This window comes from Staurois parvus, unplaced genomic scaffold, assembly GCF_062004578.1.
Source record: "Staurois parvus isolate SC_StPar_1 unplaced genomic scaffold, SC_StPar_1.0 ptg000025l, whole genome shotgun sequence".
Taxonomy (NCBI): domain Eukaryota; kingdom Metazoa; phylum Chordata; class Amphibia; order Anura; family Ranidae; genus Staurois; species Staurois parvus.
In genome coordinates, this window is record NW_028317821.1 from 8,017,451 (window position 1) to 8,032,690 (window position 15,240).

Sequence of the window (15,240 nt, forward strand, 5' to 3'; positions counted from 1 at the left end):
TGGCGAGAGGGAATAAGGAACTCACCTGCACATTGCACTTATTTCAAAAGACTTTATTTATTCATGTACTATACTGTTTGCACTTGCACACTTATATATGTTTTTGCACAATATTGATGGATTGATTAGAGTGGCACTAAGTATCTATACACACCCCATTTGTATTTATTTATTAGTCACATCTAATTAAGGCTATTTATTGATTGATATCAGCCATACTAATTAAGGTTTTTGATTTATTTATAATTATTCATTTTTTATTGATTCACTAGTCACAGTGATTTACAATTGATTTTATTCACTAGTTATAGTGATTTATGTGAGTATTTTGCAGATCTGATTTGTTGTCACAAGTTTTTGTAAAATGGAGAAAGAAAATGAAAATATATTTTTTCCTTTTGTTTTTAAAACCCAGTGAAAAAAAATTATATCTGCAAGATACTCGCCATGTCTCTTATCAAATTCCTTGGGGTGTCTACTTTCCTAAAAGGGGTCATTTAGAGGTAGATTGTACTATTCTGGCATTTTAGGGACTCCAAAACTGTGACAGGTAGTGAGCAAGTGATATGAAGAAATATGTTCTTTGAAAGCCTGTATGTGGCTAGGCTGACAAAAAAAAAAAAATTGTCGTCATTTTCCAAAAATTTGAGCCAAAAAAAAAAAAAAAAAATCTATGAACTCAACATGCCACTCAGCAAAGTCCTTGGGGTGTCTGCTTTCCAAAAAGAGGGATTTTTGTAATGCCATGGCATTTTAACACCCCAAGAATTGTGATAGGCAGTCAGAAAATAAAAGCTGCGTTGATTTCTTATATATATTTTTTTTTTATCACAGACGCTATAGCTTTCACACAAACCAATATACACTTTTTTTTTTTTTTACCAAAGACAGGTAGCAGAATACATTTATGACGAACGTTTAATTTACTGAATATTTTTTCAAAATTTCAGTCTTTTTTCATTTATAAATCACAAAAAAAAAAAAGAACCCAGTGATGATAAATTATCACCCAAAGAAAGCTCTATTTGTGTGAAAAAAAAAGTATTAAATTTAATTTGGGTACACCATTGCATCACCACACAATTACTAGTTGAAAAAGTGCAGAGCCGAAAAGGGAAAAATGGCCTGATCATGAAGTTAGGGGGGTGTAAATCTTCCGGAGTTGAAGTGGTTATGGTTTCTTTGCTACAGGATCCTCCCCAGCCTCCCCTTATTCTTACCAAGCCTATCCAGCGATGTGCACAATAACCACTATCTCCCTCCTCAGTGAGCAGAATCAAATGCGGTGACGAGCGAGTGGGTAAAGTGTACCATGTTTATTAATTTAATAAATTAAAAAAAAAATGAAGTTTTAATGTCACTTTAAGTTTACATCTATGTTCAGATATACTACAGAATAGTATGAAAAAATAGTTTTATCAAAAGTAAAGCCCAACTCCGGGCACAGTGAATTTAGTTGTGATAAAGCTATGAAGACTCTGCTCACTCAAAAGGCAACTCCCATGATGAAGTCTAGTATATTTTAAAGCAGAGTTCCAGCTGTTTTTGTGTTTATTAAAATCCAGCAGCTATAAAAACTTTAGCTGCTGACATAATAAACACACACACTTACCTGTCCCGGAGTCCAGGGATGTTTTCATCCACGCCATCCCTTCTCTCCTCCACGGCGCTGGCATCTCAACTGTGGGCACCAGGCTGTGACAGCTTGCGGCTGGGTGCCCACTGCACATGTGCGAGTCGCGCTGTGCCTCCTAATTGATCCATCAGTTTTCTGGGACCTGTGAAAGTTCTTGGAGACTGCGGGAGGGAGGAGGGGGCGAAACTTCCGGCTCACTTCACTGCGGCGAACTGAGCCGGAAGTGGGAGTAGGTACCTGTCAAAAACAGGTACCCGCTCCCTCCCAAAAGGTGCCAAATATGGCAGTGGAGGGGGGGAGGAGGCAAATAAGAGGAACTTCCGCTTTTGAGTGCAACTGAGCTTTAAATACCTCAGATCCCCTTGTTCATGGTTCCATCCCGGTTTCCCTTTCCTCCTTGCCATTCACAATATGGAGCCTGGGGCTATGTGTTTTATGAATGGCCAGGAGGAGAGGGAGGCAGAGATGATACTGTAGCACTGAGGTCTATTTATCTATTAGACCTGCAACAATTACATCCAACCATGTAAACAAGATTTCTGTGATTAAAGGCTCATGTACACTGCAGCTGATAAACTGACGTTCAGGAGCTGTTCAGCGGTTTTTTCAGCAGCCCCTGAACTCTCCCTAATGTTTTCCTATATGTCCATGTATACATAGTCGTTTACAGGCAGTTGAGTTTACAGTCTTTTTTTTTTTTTAAAACGCAGCAAACGTGCGTTCAGGAGTAGATTTTACCGGTGTTTCAAACGTCAAACGCATGTAAACGGTTAACCGCGTTTATAAGCGTTTTTTAACTGTTGCATATCCAGATGCTTTCCAGATGACCTAGTACACAAGTGCAGTCAGTTGCAGATTTTGCGTGAAAGAAACAATGTTAGAACGCCCTGCATTATGTTCATGATGGGATCCATAGTGAATACAACCAGAAAAAAGACAGGTCATCTCAACACATACTGCTCTCTCTGCTTCTGCTCTATTTCTCTCAAAATGTCTGAAATAGTTAATTATTTACTATTTTTTAGTGCATTCTGGGCATTTGGGAGGGTCTCCTGAGGTTATCTTTTTAAAAAACTTCTGAACGCAAACGCGCATAAATGCAGCTAAACGTGGTATGCAAACACAGCTAAACTGACGTTTTTTTTACCTACGTTTTCCGGCAGTTAGTTTCCATCGTTCAGAAGAGTTTTCCAAACGCCCCGTGTACATGAGCTTTAAGGCTACTTTCACAGTGATCTGCTGCAAAAACACAACAAAAACACAGGCGTTTTTACCGCGGTTTGGCTATGCTTTCTGAGCGGTTTTTTAAAGGACACGTGACTTAAAAACTGCACTAAAAATGCTTCTCAGAGGCATTTTTGAGGCGCTTTTCAGACGTTTCCCATTGATTTCAATGGGAAGAGGCACTTTTGTTTTTTTTTTACTGAACAAACATGCTCCAAAGATGTTGCAAGCAGGAGTTTTTACACCGCAATTGAAGCGCAACACCCCAGTGTGAAAACAAACAGACACACAAAGGGGAGAATTTCTCTTGAGCTTTTCAGGTGTTTTTTTTTTTAAAAAACAAAAGCGCTTCAAAAACTCCTGTGTGAAAGTAGGCTAAAAGATAGTGTTCATCTTGGGAGGTGGCTTTTGTAAACAATGTTCAACTGTTTTAATAACAATAAATATATTTATTGTGCCCAGAGTTGGGCTTCATGTTAGCATACAGTGGGAGAGATCGATCATCAGGTTCACAAGGCAAGATTAGTTTACCTAAAGAACACAGACAAATGCTTAGTACGTAGTAACTTCCATGTTATTGAGCAACAAAACAATAGAAGAAAACAGGTGTATGTCTGTGGTCTACGTCATTGAGAAAGCAGATAGTACACTTTCACAGTAAAGAGAAAAATCCTTTTATTGCTTTCCTTAGTTGAGTATCACCACAGCAAATTGATCTGAGAGGACAGGAAGATTTGCTATATCATGTTTCTCTAGATAAAACATATGCATGTTTACGCCACCGTCCAGTACAGCAACCAAGTAGAACTGTACTAATGCTACTTACTAGATGGCTATAGAAGTTGGAGAAGACACATTGTCACTGCATCTGCCATACATAGGATCCTTGCTCTTGGTGGACAGCCAGAAATAGCAAGGAATCCGTAAGTCAGCCTTACCCAGGAGGAGTATACCAGGTGTGAAAGCGTTTCACTGCTTTTATTAGCTTTTTTCCAGGTTGTTGACAGTATGAGGAGCAGGTAGACTGATTTGCTGCAGCCAACAAGTCCACTCTATATTGGCGTATAAATGTGTAAAAGCTGGACCTCGTAGCCGCTTTGCAAATCTGTTCCAGAGATGCACCAGTCCTTTCAGCCCAAGCTGCAACCCCTTCTGGAGGGACTTTGTCTAATGCCCTGTAGGCTTCTTTGATGGCCTGTCTGAGTCATCTGCCCAGGGTACTCTTGGAGGCTCTCTCCCCTTTGCAACTACCAATAAAGAGTATGAATATGGAGTTTGACTTTCTAAACTACTTCAACACCTTCAAAAATCTCAAAAGACATCTTCTCACGTCCAGAATATGGAACGCCTCTTCCCCCGGATTAGCTGCTGTACAGAAGGTAGGCAATACTATTTCCTGCGTACGATGAAAGGATGAGGAGATCTTCAGAAGAAAACCAGGATCCACTGTAAGGACCACCTGTTCAGAAAAAATAACTTAAGGTTCAGAAATTGCCTGGATCCCACTTATCCTTTGACTCGACGTAATGGCAATTAGGAAAATAGTCTTTAGAACTAAATTTTGAACCAAAGTTTCCTTCTGGGCAGGGGTCTCCAAAGTTTCTAAACAAAAGGCCAGTTTACTGTCCTTCAGACTTTAGGAGGGCCGGACTGTGGCCATCGGGAGTAGAAAATATCTCAGCATCAGTTGGCGCAAACAATGCCCCATTGTTGGTGTCATTGGGAGGAATTGTGCCCCATTACTGGTGTCATTGGAAAGAATGTCTCTGGTATTATTGGGCCCCAATGTTTGTGTCATTGGGAGGAATTGTGCCCCTTCGTTGGTGTCAGTGAATGAAGTAGTGATCCAAGGGCCAGATAAAAGCACGCAAACGGTCGCGTTTGGAGACCACTGCTCTAAAGACAAATCCCATTTGGGAAAAACTAACTGAAACTGGCCTGGTCCTGGCCAAAGCTTTAAAAAAATCTAATACTTAGCGTCTCCTGGGATAACTTTCTCTCCAGGAATGCAGATAAAGCTGCTGCTTGACACTTAAGGGTACTTGCAGCTAGCCCCTTCTTCAATCTTTCATGGAGAAATTCCAGGACTGACGTGACTCTGTTCACCTGGAAACCCTTCTCTGAACACCAAGAATTATACCTCTTCCATACTTTAAGATATATCGCTCTAGTTACTGCTTTCCTACTTAAGAGTAAGGTGACAATAAGCTTATTCGATAACCCCTTTCTCCTTAGAAGTTCTTCCTCAAGAACCACACTGTTAGGTTGAATCGCTCCACTTCTGGATGCAGAACTGGCTCCTGAACTAGCAAATCTTTCCTGATTGGCAGCTTCTAGGGGGGTCTAGAGGATAGCTTCAGGAGTGTTGTGAACCAAGGCCTTTTTGGCCAGTAGGGTGCTATCAGAATTAGATTTGTGGTTTCCTGCCCGAAGTACTAGAGGAATGAGCTGAAATGGAGAGAACATGGAGGACAAAGGGTAATTCCAGGGATGAGCTACTGCATCCAGGCCCACTGCCTGGTCTTCACTGTGATGGGAAAAGAACACCTGTGACTTTGTCTTTAGGTGGCTTGCAAACAAGTCGACCTGAGAAACACCCCAAGCTTCTGTGATAAACTGGAACACTTCTTGATTTAATCCCCACTCAGACTCTATCACCTTTCTTCTGCTCAGAAAATCCGCCAGCCGATTCTGCGAGTCCTTTAAGTGAATGGCCAAGGAGGTAGGCCAAATTCTTTTCCACCCAGGACAGGATCTCTAGTGCCAACTTGAGCAGTCCCCTGCTCCTTGTGCCCCCCTGCTTTGAAATGTAAGCCACAGCTGTTGTATTACCCAAGAGGACCTGTATGTGTTGCCCCTTCACCAACTGCTGAAAGGAAAGAAGACCCAGTTGGATGGCTTCAACTCTCTCCAGTTTGAGGACTACCTGGCCTCAGCTTTGGACGAGCCCTGTGCCATCTGATCTCTGAAGTGGGCTCCCCAAACCCATGCACTTGCATCTGTCGTTAGGAGCTCAGCTTTTGGAAATGACCATGGCAGACTCCTCCCCAAGTTGGTTGGATCTCGCCACCACCAAAGCACCCTCTTTACCTTCGAAGCAATCTTTATAGGTCTGTGCAGCGGATCTTGGTATGTCCACTTTCATAGGATGTCCCACTGGAGAGGGCGGGGATGAAACCTGGCCCACTGAACTGCCAGGATGGAGGTAGTAAGCAGTCCCAGAACCGACAAGGCCAATCAAACTGACACGGACAGGTTGCACTGAATCTTTTCTATTTTCTCCTCTGGAAGGAATATCCTCTGTTGTATGGAATCTATGGTATATCTCAAGAACCTTACGCTCTGGGCTGGAATCAAGTTGGACTTCTCCAAGTTCAAAAGCCATCCTAAGCTTTTTAGATGAGCCATAGTCGCCTGAAGATTTAACAGCACCTGCGCCTTGGTTATTGCAAACATGAGTAGGTCGTCCAAATATGGCACCACCGAAATCCCCCTCAACCTCAGAGGCTCTAGTGCTCCTGTCATGACTTTAATGAACACTCTTGGAAAAGATGACAGGCCAAAGGGTAGTGCCTTGAACTACAGGTGCCAGATGGATGTTCCCAGATTGACCGCTAGTTGGAGGAATGTTTGAGAAGACTGCACTAATCGGAATGTGCAGGTAAGCATCCCACAGGTCGATGGTGAGCGTAAAGCACTCCGGGGATAGCAGCTTCCTCACTGAAAAAATTGTATCTATGCGAAAGTGCTTGTACCGAATGGACTTGTTCAGTAATTTTAGATTAAAATGAAATGGAACTTCCCTGAGGGCTTTTGAACTAAAAAAATGTGCGAGTAGAACCCCCGACCCTCTTCTTCCCTTTGAACTTGAATGATGACTTCTTGCTGCATCAGTTACTTCAAAAGAGACATCATTGCTGAGGCCATCTCCTGATCCCTAGGGAGACTGGTTATACAAAATCTGGTTGGTGGGGTCCAGAAGAACTCCAGGCCGTACCCTTGGGACATGATTTTTCTGACAAGGCACTTGATGTTGTTTCTTCCCATTGTGAGAAGGCGGCTCGAAGCCTCCCTCCCACTGGAAGAGAGATGTCATTGGCTCTTGGCTGGTCGCTCTAGGGGTCTGAAGAGCACCCCTCCTTTACCCCTATTTTTTTTTTTAAATTCCAATTTCTTTTCTGGGTCTGCTCCTTATTTCTCTGGGTTTGTGGATAAGGTCAAAAATGTTTCCTGACCGTCTGTTTCTTATTTTTTGATGGGAAAGCTTTCTTTTTATCCGCCGTCCTATCCAACACCGATTCCCGATCTGGGCCGAAGAGCAGGTCCCCCGAAAAGGGAATCCCACATAACTTCACTTTAGATGCTGAGTCACCCGACCAGGTCTGGAGCCATATGGCCCTCCTTGCAGAGTTGATCAACGCCGAGGATCTGGCTGTCATTCTGACTCTGCCAATGCATCAGTCATATACTTTTTGGCCTTTAGGAACACAGAGAAAGACTGCAAAAGCTCTCTCCTGGAGGTCCCTCTCTCAACATGATCCCTCAGCTGATCTAACCAGCACTCCAAATTTTTCGCCACCTCTGTGGAGGCCATTGGCTTGAGGTTGGTCAGGGAAGAGTCCCACGCTTTTTTAAGGAGAGAGTCTGCCTTCTTATCCATTGCATTCTTCAATATGCCTATATCCTCAAAAGCCAAGTCAGTGAGCCTTCAAACTTGCGAAAACGCCGCATCCAACCTCAATTTCTTGTTCCATACAAGTGACTAATCTTCCTCGAAGGGGAATCTTCTCCTTATGGATTTGGTAAAGAAAGGGCCCCTTTCCAGATCCTTTCATTCCTTCCTTATCGATTCTAATACTTCATGGACCAGGAAGACTATGTTTAGCCTGTCCCAAGCCTTGGTACATTTTGTCGTGAACTGACAGCTGGACTTTCTCCTCCTGAATTTCCAGCGTTGAATATATTGTCTTCAGCAAATTGTCCACCTCCTCCAACGATAGTTTACATCTGGACGATCTTGCAACATGCTCCTCACCCTCCTCTTCCTCTGAATTTCTGAGGGAGAGAAGGACGCTCCCTTTCTTTACACCTAGCCTGAGGCAGACGGCAGAGGATTGGACAAGGTGCTCTGCTGCAAGCCCAGCTGGAGCGCCGGCAGCTTGTCCAACAATGATCGAAACGATCCCAGAGTCTCCGACAATTCCTTTTTGACAGAAGAAAACATGTCCCTGCATTGCTGCAAAGATTCCTTGTTCATTAAATCCGCCACAGAGGCTCTACATAGCGATTTTGTCCATGAATCTCTCAGGGGATTCCTACACGATGGACACTTTCTTTTAACCACCTGCCGACCGCAGATAGCTGAATGACGGCTACACTGCGGCCGGCCAGTTCTGGGAGGGCGTCACATGATGTCCTCCCAGAACGCGCTCTCCTGCGCGCCCCCGGTGATCTCCGTGATCGCTGTGTCCTACAGACACAGCTGATCACGTGATGTGGTAAAAGGCCAATCACAGCGGCCTTTTACTACGTGATCAGCCGTGTCCAATGACACGTTGATCACCGGGAAATGCAATTGCCGGTTCTCGGCTGCACTTTCCTCACGCTGTCAGAGCGTGACGAAAGTACTGCCGAGAACCGGCAGTTGTCAGAGCAGGGATCGGCACTGATGATCAGTGCCCTGATGATCGGTGCCCAGCAGTGCCACCCACCAGCTCCACACACCTGTGCCACACACCTGTGCCACCCAGTGCTGCCAGTTAATGCCCAGCAGTTGTGCCAGTCAGTGCCCAGCAGTTGCGCCAGTCAGTGCCACCTATCAGTGCCGCCTATCCGTGCCACCTCATTAGTGCTGCCTATCAGTGCCCATCAGTGCTGCCTATCAGTGCCCATCAGTGCCGCCTATCAGTGCAACCTCATCAACGCACATCAGTGAAGGAGAAAAATTACCTGTTTGAAAAATTTTATAATAGAAACAAAGAAACTTTTTTTTTCTTCACTTTTTTTGTTTATAGCGCAAAAAGTAAAATGCCCAGTGGCGATTAAATACCACCAAAAGAAAGCTATATTTGTGAGAAAAAAAACAATAAAAATTTCATATGGGTACAATGTTGCATGACCGCGCAATTGTCATTCAAATTGCGACAGCGCTGAAAGCTGAAAATTGGCCTGGTAAAGAAGGGGATATAAGTGCCTGGTAGGCAAGTGGTTAATCGGCGAGACCCCCTTCACTTTGACTGCGGCCTGCAAATATAGGAAGGGAACAAGAACAAAATAAAAAAAACGCATCAGGTTCCTGTCCAACAGGACCCTAACCTCCCCTCCTCTCCCTTCTTACCACAAGACCAGACGTAACCGTAAGGGCGAGAGAGAGAGGGCGAGAGAGAGAGGGCGAGAGGGTGAGAGACAGAGAGGAAACTCAGCCCACAATACCACCAACTCATCTCCCTAGAGCCATGGAGCAGAGCAGAGTCACCTCTGTGCCTAAGCAGCAGGCTTCCCTAACAGGGAAGGCATACCAAACACATAACCATAAAGAGAAACCAAAAAGCCCCACTGTAAGGATAGAAGGCACCACAGTAGCCCCCTTACCTGGGATAGGCTAGTGCACGATGCGCCTGATTCTGCCGCTGCCCCCTCTGCCTGCTCCATGCTGCAGAGTACGCAGCTTTACTGAGATCTGTGGTCTTTTAAAGTTCCCGCTGGCCTCCAGAACGCTGGTGACCCAGAACTGGAAGCACCCGCCAAACGGCCTCTTCCCAATGCATGTAGAAACCATGTAGAAAAATAGCTATCCTCATATTCTTATCAGAAAGGGGTCACATATGTTCCTAGGCATGTTTAACCATAATGTTCTACCCATAATCCCCATACAGAAAAATAACTATACCCATATTCTCAGGAGAAACATGTCAAATATGGTCTTTGGTATGTGTACCTGCAATCATCCACCCATAATCCCCATACAGAAAAATATCTATTCTCATATTATCAGAAACATGTCAAATGTGTTCCTAGGCATGTTTAACCAGGATATTCCACCCATAATCCCCATATAGAAAAATAACTATACCCATATTCTTAGGGGAAACAATTCGAATATGGTCCTTGACGTGTATCTGCAATCATCTACTCATAATCCCCATGTAGAAAAATAATTATGCCCATAATATTTTCAGAAATGGGTGAAATATGGTTTTTGCCATGTGAATCCACAATGCACCAATAATCCTCATGTAGAAAAATAATGATTCTCATATTTTTATCACAAAAGGGTCGAATGTGTTCCTAGGCATGTTAGAAAAAGAATATTCCACCCATAATCCCCATGTAGAAAAATAGCTATTCTCCTATTCTTATCAGAAAAAGGTCAATTGTGTTCCTAGACATGTTTAACCATGATATTCTACCCATATTACCCATGTAGAAAAAATAACTATACCTATAATTATTTTAGAAATAGGTCAAATATGGTTCATGGCATGTGTATTCACAATAAACCATCCATAATCCCCATGTAGAAAAATAGCTATTCTCATATTTTTATCAGAAACAGCTCAAATGTGTTCCTAGGCATGTTTAACCTTGATATTCCACCCATAATCCCCATGCAGAAAAATAATTATGAGCATAATCTTTTCAGAAATAGGTCAAATACAGTTCTTGCAATACGTATCCACCATAATACACCCATAATCCCCATGTAGAAAAATAACTATTTTCACATTTTTATCAGAAAGGGGTCAAATGTGTTCCTTGCCATGTTTAACCATGATATTCCACCCATAATCCCCATAGAGAAAAATAACTATACTCATACTCTTAGGAGAAACATGTCAGATATGGTCCTTGGTATGTGTATATGCAATCATCCACCCCTAATCCCCATGTAAAAAAAAATAACTATTCTTATCAAAAATAGTTCAACTGTGTTCCTAGGCATGTTAAACCATGATATTCCACCCATAATCTCCATGTAAAAAAATAACTATAACCATAATTTCAGAAATAGGTAAATATGATTCTTGGCATGTGTATCCACAATAATCCACCCATAATCCCCATCTAGAAAAATAGATACTCAGATTCTTATCAGAAAGGGGTCAAATGTGTTTAACCTTGACATTCCACCCATAATCCCCATGTATTAAAAGAGCTATACCCATAATCTTGTCAGAAATAGATGAAATATGATCCTTGGCATGTTTATCCACAAAAATGCACCCATAATTCCCATGTAGAAAAATAATTATATGCATTTGCTTATCCAAAATAGGTCAAGAGACACCATGATATTCCCCCCATAATCTCCATAAACAGTTACATAGTTAGTCTGGCTGAAAAAAAGACATAAATCAATCCAGTTCAACCATATTAAAAAAAAGGAAACAAAATATATAATCCTATACCCACAGTTGATCCAGAAGAAGGCAAAAAAAATTCCTTCCTGAACCCCCAAGAGGCAATTGGATATTCCCTGGATCAACTTTACCTATAAATATTAGTATCCAGTTATATTGTGTGTATCCAAGAAAGAATCCAGGACTTAATTAAAGCAATCCACTGAGCTGGCCAGAACCAACTCTTGAGGGAGTCTATTCCACATTTTCACAGCTCTTACTGTGAAGAAACCTTTCCGTGTTTGGAGATTAAATTTCTTTTCCTCCAGATGTAAAGAGTGCCCCCTTGTCCTCTGTGATGACCTCAGGGTGAATTGCTCTACACCGAGTTCACTATATGAACCACTGATGTATTTATACATGTTGATCATATCCCCCCTTAATCTCCTCTTCTCAAGAGAGAATAAATTCAGTTCCTCTAATCTTTCCTCATAGCTGAGCTCCTCCATGCCTCTTATCAGTTTGGTTTCCCTTCTCTGTACTTTCTCCAGTTCCCCAATGTTCTTTTTGTGAATTGGTGCCCAAAACTGAACTGCATATTCCAGATGAGGTCTTACTAATGATTTGTACAGGGGTAATATGATATCTCTCTCTCTGGATTCTATACCTCTTTTAAAACAAGACAGGACTTTGCTTGCTTTAGAAACCGCAGCTTGGCATTGCATGACATTATTAAGCTTATGATCTACCAGAACTCCCAGATCCTTCTCCACCTTTGATTCCCCCAGTAAATAAAAGTAATTTTACTTATGTCTTTATCTAAAAAGGTGAAATTGAATTTGTATGGGATGTGTAACCATTATATTCCAGCCATAATCCCCATGCAGATCAATAATAACCACATTGTTACCAGAAATGCATTAATTGTTTCCTTGGTGTAATTTGTAATCTTCAATTTTTAAAGGTTCCCAATAAAACAGTTCAAAATGTAGTGCTTTACACGTACTGTATAAAATCAGTAAATCTATTCCTATTAATATATTGAGTAATGTTTCCGTTATTTCTGTATAATTTACTATGATGCCCACGGATGTTTAATTCCTTTCGCCCGACGCCCAGGACATGCAGTTCTGGGCGCCGGGCAGGTAGTTTTTTTCGCCTTTAGCCCTGCTGCGGGCAGTGCTGCCACCCGTTTGCTTCCACACAGCATCAGCTTCTCCGCCACTATATGTCCCGGGCTCCGCATGCCCATCTGTGGGCCAGAGACTGGTTCGGTGGGTGCCGCGGGATGTGGTATAGGGGAGGAAGGAGGAGAGCGGACACATCTGCTCCCCTCCTTCTCCTGATCCGGAAGTGATGTGACGTCACTTCCGGGTCCCCGGTCGACAGATACCTGGTCATTGAGGCTGGGAAAGAATGTAATGTGGTGCGTTGTGCACCGCATTACATTCAGTGTAGTACAGGTCTAAAAGACCCTGCATGTCTCAAAAAAGAGAACCTGTCACCAAAAATCATCACATAGGGGACTTTTTGTCCCGCATGTGATTAAAAAAAAAAAAGTACATTTTTTTTCAAATGTAAGTTACACCCAAGCATATAACACCCTCAAATTTTTTAAGGCCCCCCACATATGTACGCACGCACAAACGTAAAAGCATGTGCTGGGGCGCCTACACATGAAAACGTGGATTGCGATACACACGTTACATATCGCCGCACACGCCAGGATGAGAGCAATAATTCTAGCACCAGACCTCCTCCATACACTATACTGATGACCTATAATGGGCTTTAAAAGTGTCACTAATAGAAAATATAGGGTACTAAAGTTTGCTGCCGTTTCACGAGTGTACGCAAATTTAAGGTTTGACATGTTGGATATCTATTTACTTGCTGCAACCTTGTCTTTTATATTTTACAAAAAAATTGGATAATTTATTGCTTTTTGTGCCCTAAAATTAACTTAAGTGTATTTTTTGCTGAAAGTTGTGTTTCCTAGACCTTTGTGATAATATCATGTGACATAAAAAATTTAAACTAACGCTATTTTATTCTCTAGGATCTCTGCTTTCACTAAATATATCATGTTTGAGGGGTTTGTGTCATCTTCAGGCCTAAAATGATTTTTTAAACATGTGCAAATAACGCAAAAACAGCTCTGGCAGGGAAGGGGATAAAGGATAAGCCAGACACTCCCCTTTCCTGCCGGGCAGCCAATCGGTGCTCATTACACTGCAAGACGTCTCCCCTCCCTCCCAGTCCCTGGGTGTGGTGCTGGAGACAGGCATGGAGGGGAGGAGGAGATAAACAGCGCAATGGTAAAAGTATTAAACGTTTAAGTCACCATAAAGCACCTTTTGTTTTTAAAAGCCCCGGACATTACTTAACCACTTGCCTACCAGGCACTTATACCCCCTTATTTACCAGGCCAATTTTCAGCTTTCAGCGCTGCCGCAGTTTGATTGACACACATTGATTTTTCTCACAAATAGAGCTTTCTTTTGGTGGTATTTAATCGCCACTGGGCGCTTTACTTTTTGCGCTATAAATAAAAAAAGTGCAAAAAATTTTAAAAAAAAAAAGTTTCTTTGTTTCTATTATAAAATTTTTCAAACAGGTATTTTTTCTCCTTCACTGATGTGCGTTGATGAGGCGGCACTGATGGGCAGCACTAAAGGGCACTGATAGGCAGCACTAATGAGGTGGCACGGATAGGCGGCACTGATAGACAGCACTAATAAGGTGTCACGGATAGGCGGCACTAATATGCAGCACTGATAGGCGGCACTGATAGGTGACACTGATGATGGGTACTGATAGACGGCACTGACTGGCATCACTGCTGGGCACTGACTGGCAGCACTGACTGGCACAACCCCTGGGCACTGACTGGTGGCACTGACTGGCAGCACTGCTGGGCTGCACTGGTGGGCGGGCACAGGTGGGTGGGCACAGGTGGGTGGGCACAGGTGGGCACAGGTGTGGGACACTGCAGAGTGGCACAGGTGGGTGCACTGCTGGGTACAGGTGGGCGGAGCTAGTGGGCGCACTGCTGGGCACAGGTGGGCGGAACTTGCGGGTGGCACTGCTGGGCACCGATCATCAGGGCACTGATCATCAGTGCGCTGATGATCGGTGCCGATCCCCGCTCTGACAACTGCCGGTTCTCGGCAGTACTTTCCTCACGATCTGACAGCGTGAGGAAAGTGCAGCCGAGAACCGGCACTTGCATTTCCCTCTGATCAGCGTGTCATTGGACACCGCTGATCATGTGGTAAAAGGCCGCTGTGATTGGCCTTTTACCACATCACGTGATCAGCTGTGTCCGTGGGACACAGCGATGACGGAGATCGCCGGGTGCGCGCCCCCTGGGGCGCGCAGGAGAGCGCGTTCTGGGAGGACGTCATATGACGTCCACTCAGAACTGGCCGGCCGCAGTGTAGCTGTCATTCGGCTATCTGCAGTCGGCTACTAGTTAAAGCAGATTTAAATACAGTTTTAAATACAGTTTTGGTTAAAATTTATGTTTTTTTTTTATCAGGACAAGTAGACCGAGACACCAATTTAGTCCTTGGATAAGTAGTTTTTTCAAACATTTCCACACCCCTGGATGCCATTTTACAGCTGCACATATGTCAGTAAGTGAAGAGTTACACATTAGCCACTACTACTTGCAACATAGTATCCAGCACTGCAGAAAAGAAAATCATATTTTGTGTAACAACAAAATCATTAAGGTAAAAATGCATCCAACTGCGCCTGGTGTGAAAGGGATTCTTAAGGAACACAGATCAACGCTCCCAGTTTGCCTTCCCAGAAAAATGTCAGAAGCACTGCAGTCCATCTATGACCTGTCCAGTGCACAGCAGTAAAGAGAGGGTCAGGGACATTCACGTACAATCGCTGTCACCCACTATGTACATACCGCTCCCGCCAGGAGATTCGTAGCTCTGTGCTCAGTCACGCCTCTACAGGGCTATTACTTCCGGGTATTAGGTCGAAACCGCTGATTGACTAGAGAGCGGGTCACGTGGGCAGCAT

General features: G+C 43.4%; 1 protein-coding gene across 2 annotated transcripts in view; it reads right to left on the bottom strand.

Moving 5' to 3' along the window:
• Positions 1-15,193, bottom strand: part of NUP37 (nucleoporin 37) — a 68,914-nt gene extending 53,721 nt beyond the window's left edge. The window contains exons 1-2 of one of the 2 annotated variants that reach the window (XM_089651812.1): positions 15,125-15,155; positions 2,788-2,875 (exon numbers count right to left, since the gene is read on the bottom strand). The gene's annotated coding sequence lies outside the window, so the exon portion shown is untranslated. Of the gene's footprint in view, positions 1-2,787; positions 2,876-15,124 lie in introns of both variants that reach the window. The other variant, XM_089651811.1, reaches the window with a different exon arrangement.
• Positions 15,194-15,240: the final 47 nt, after the last annotated feature.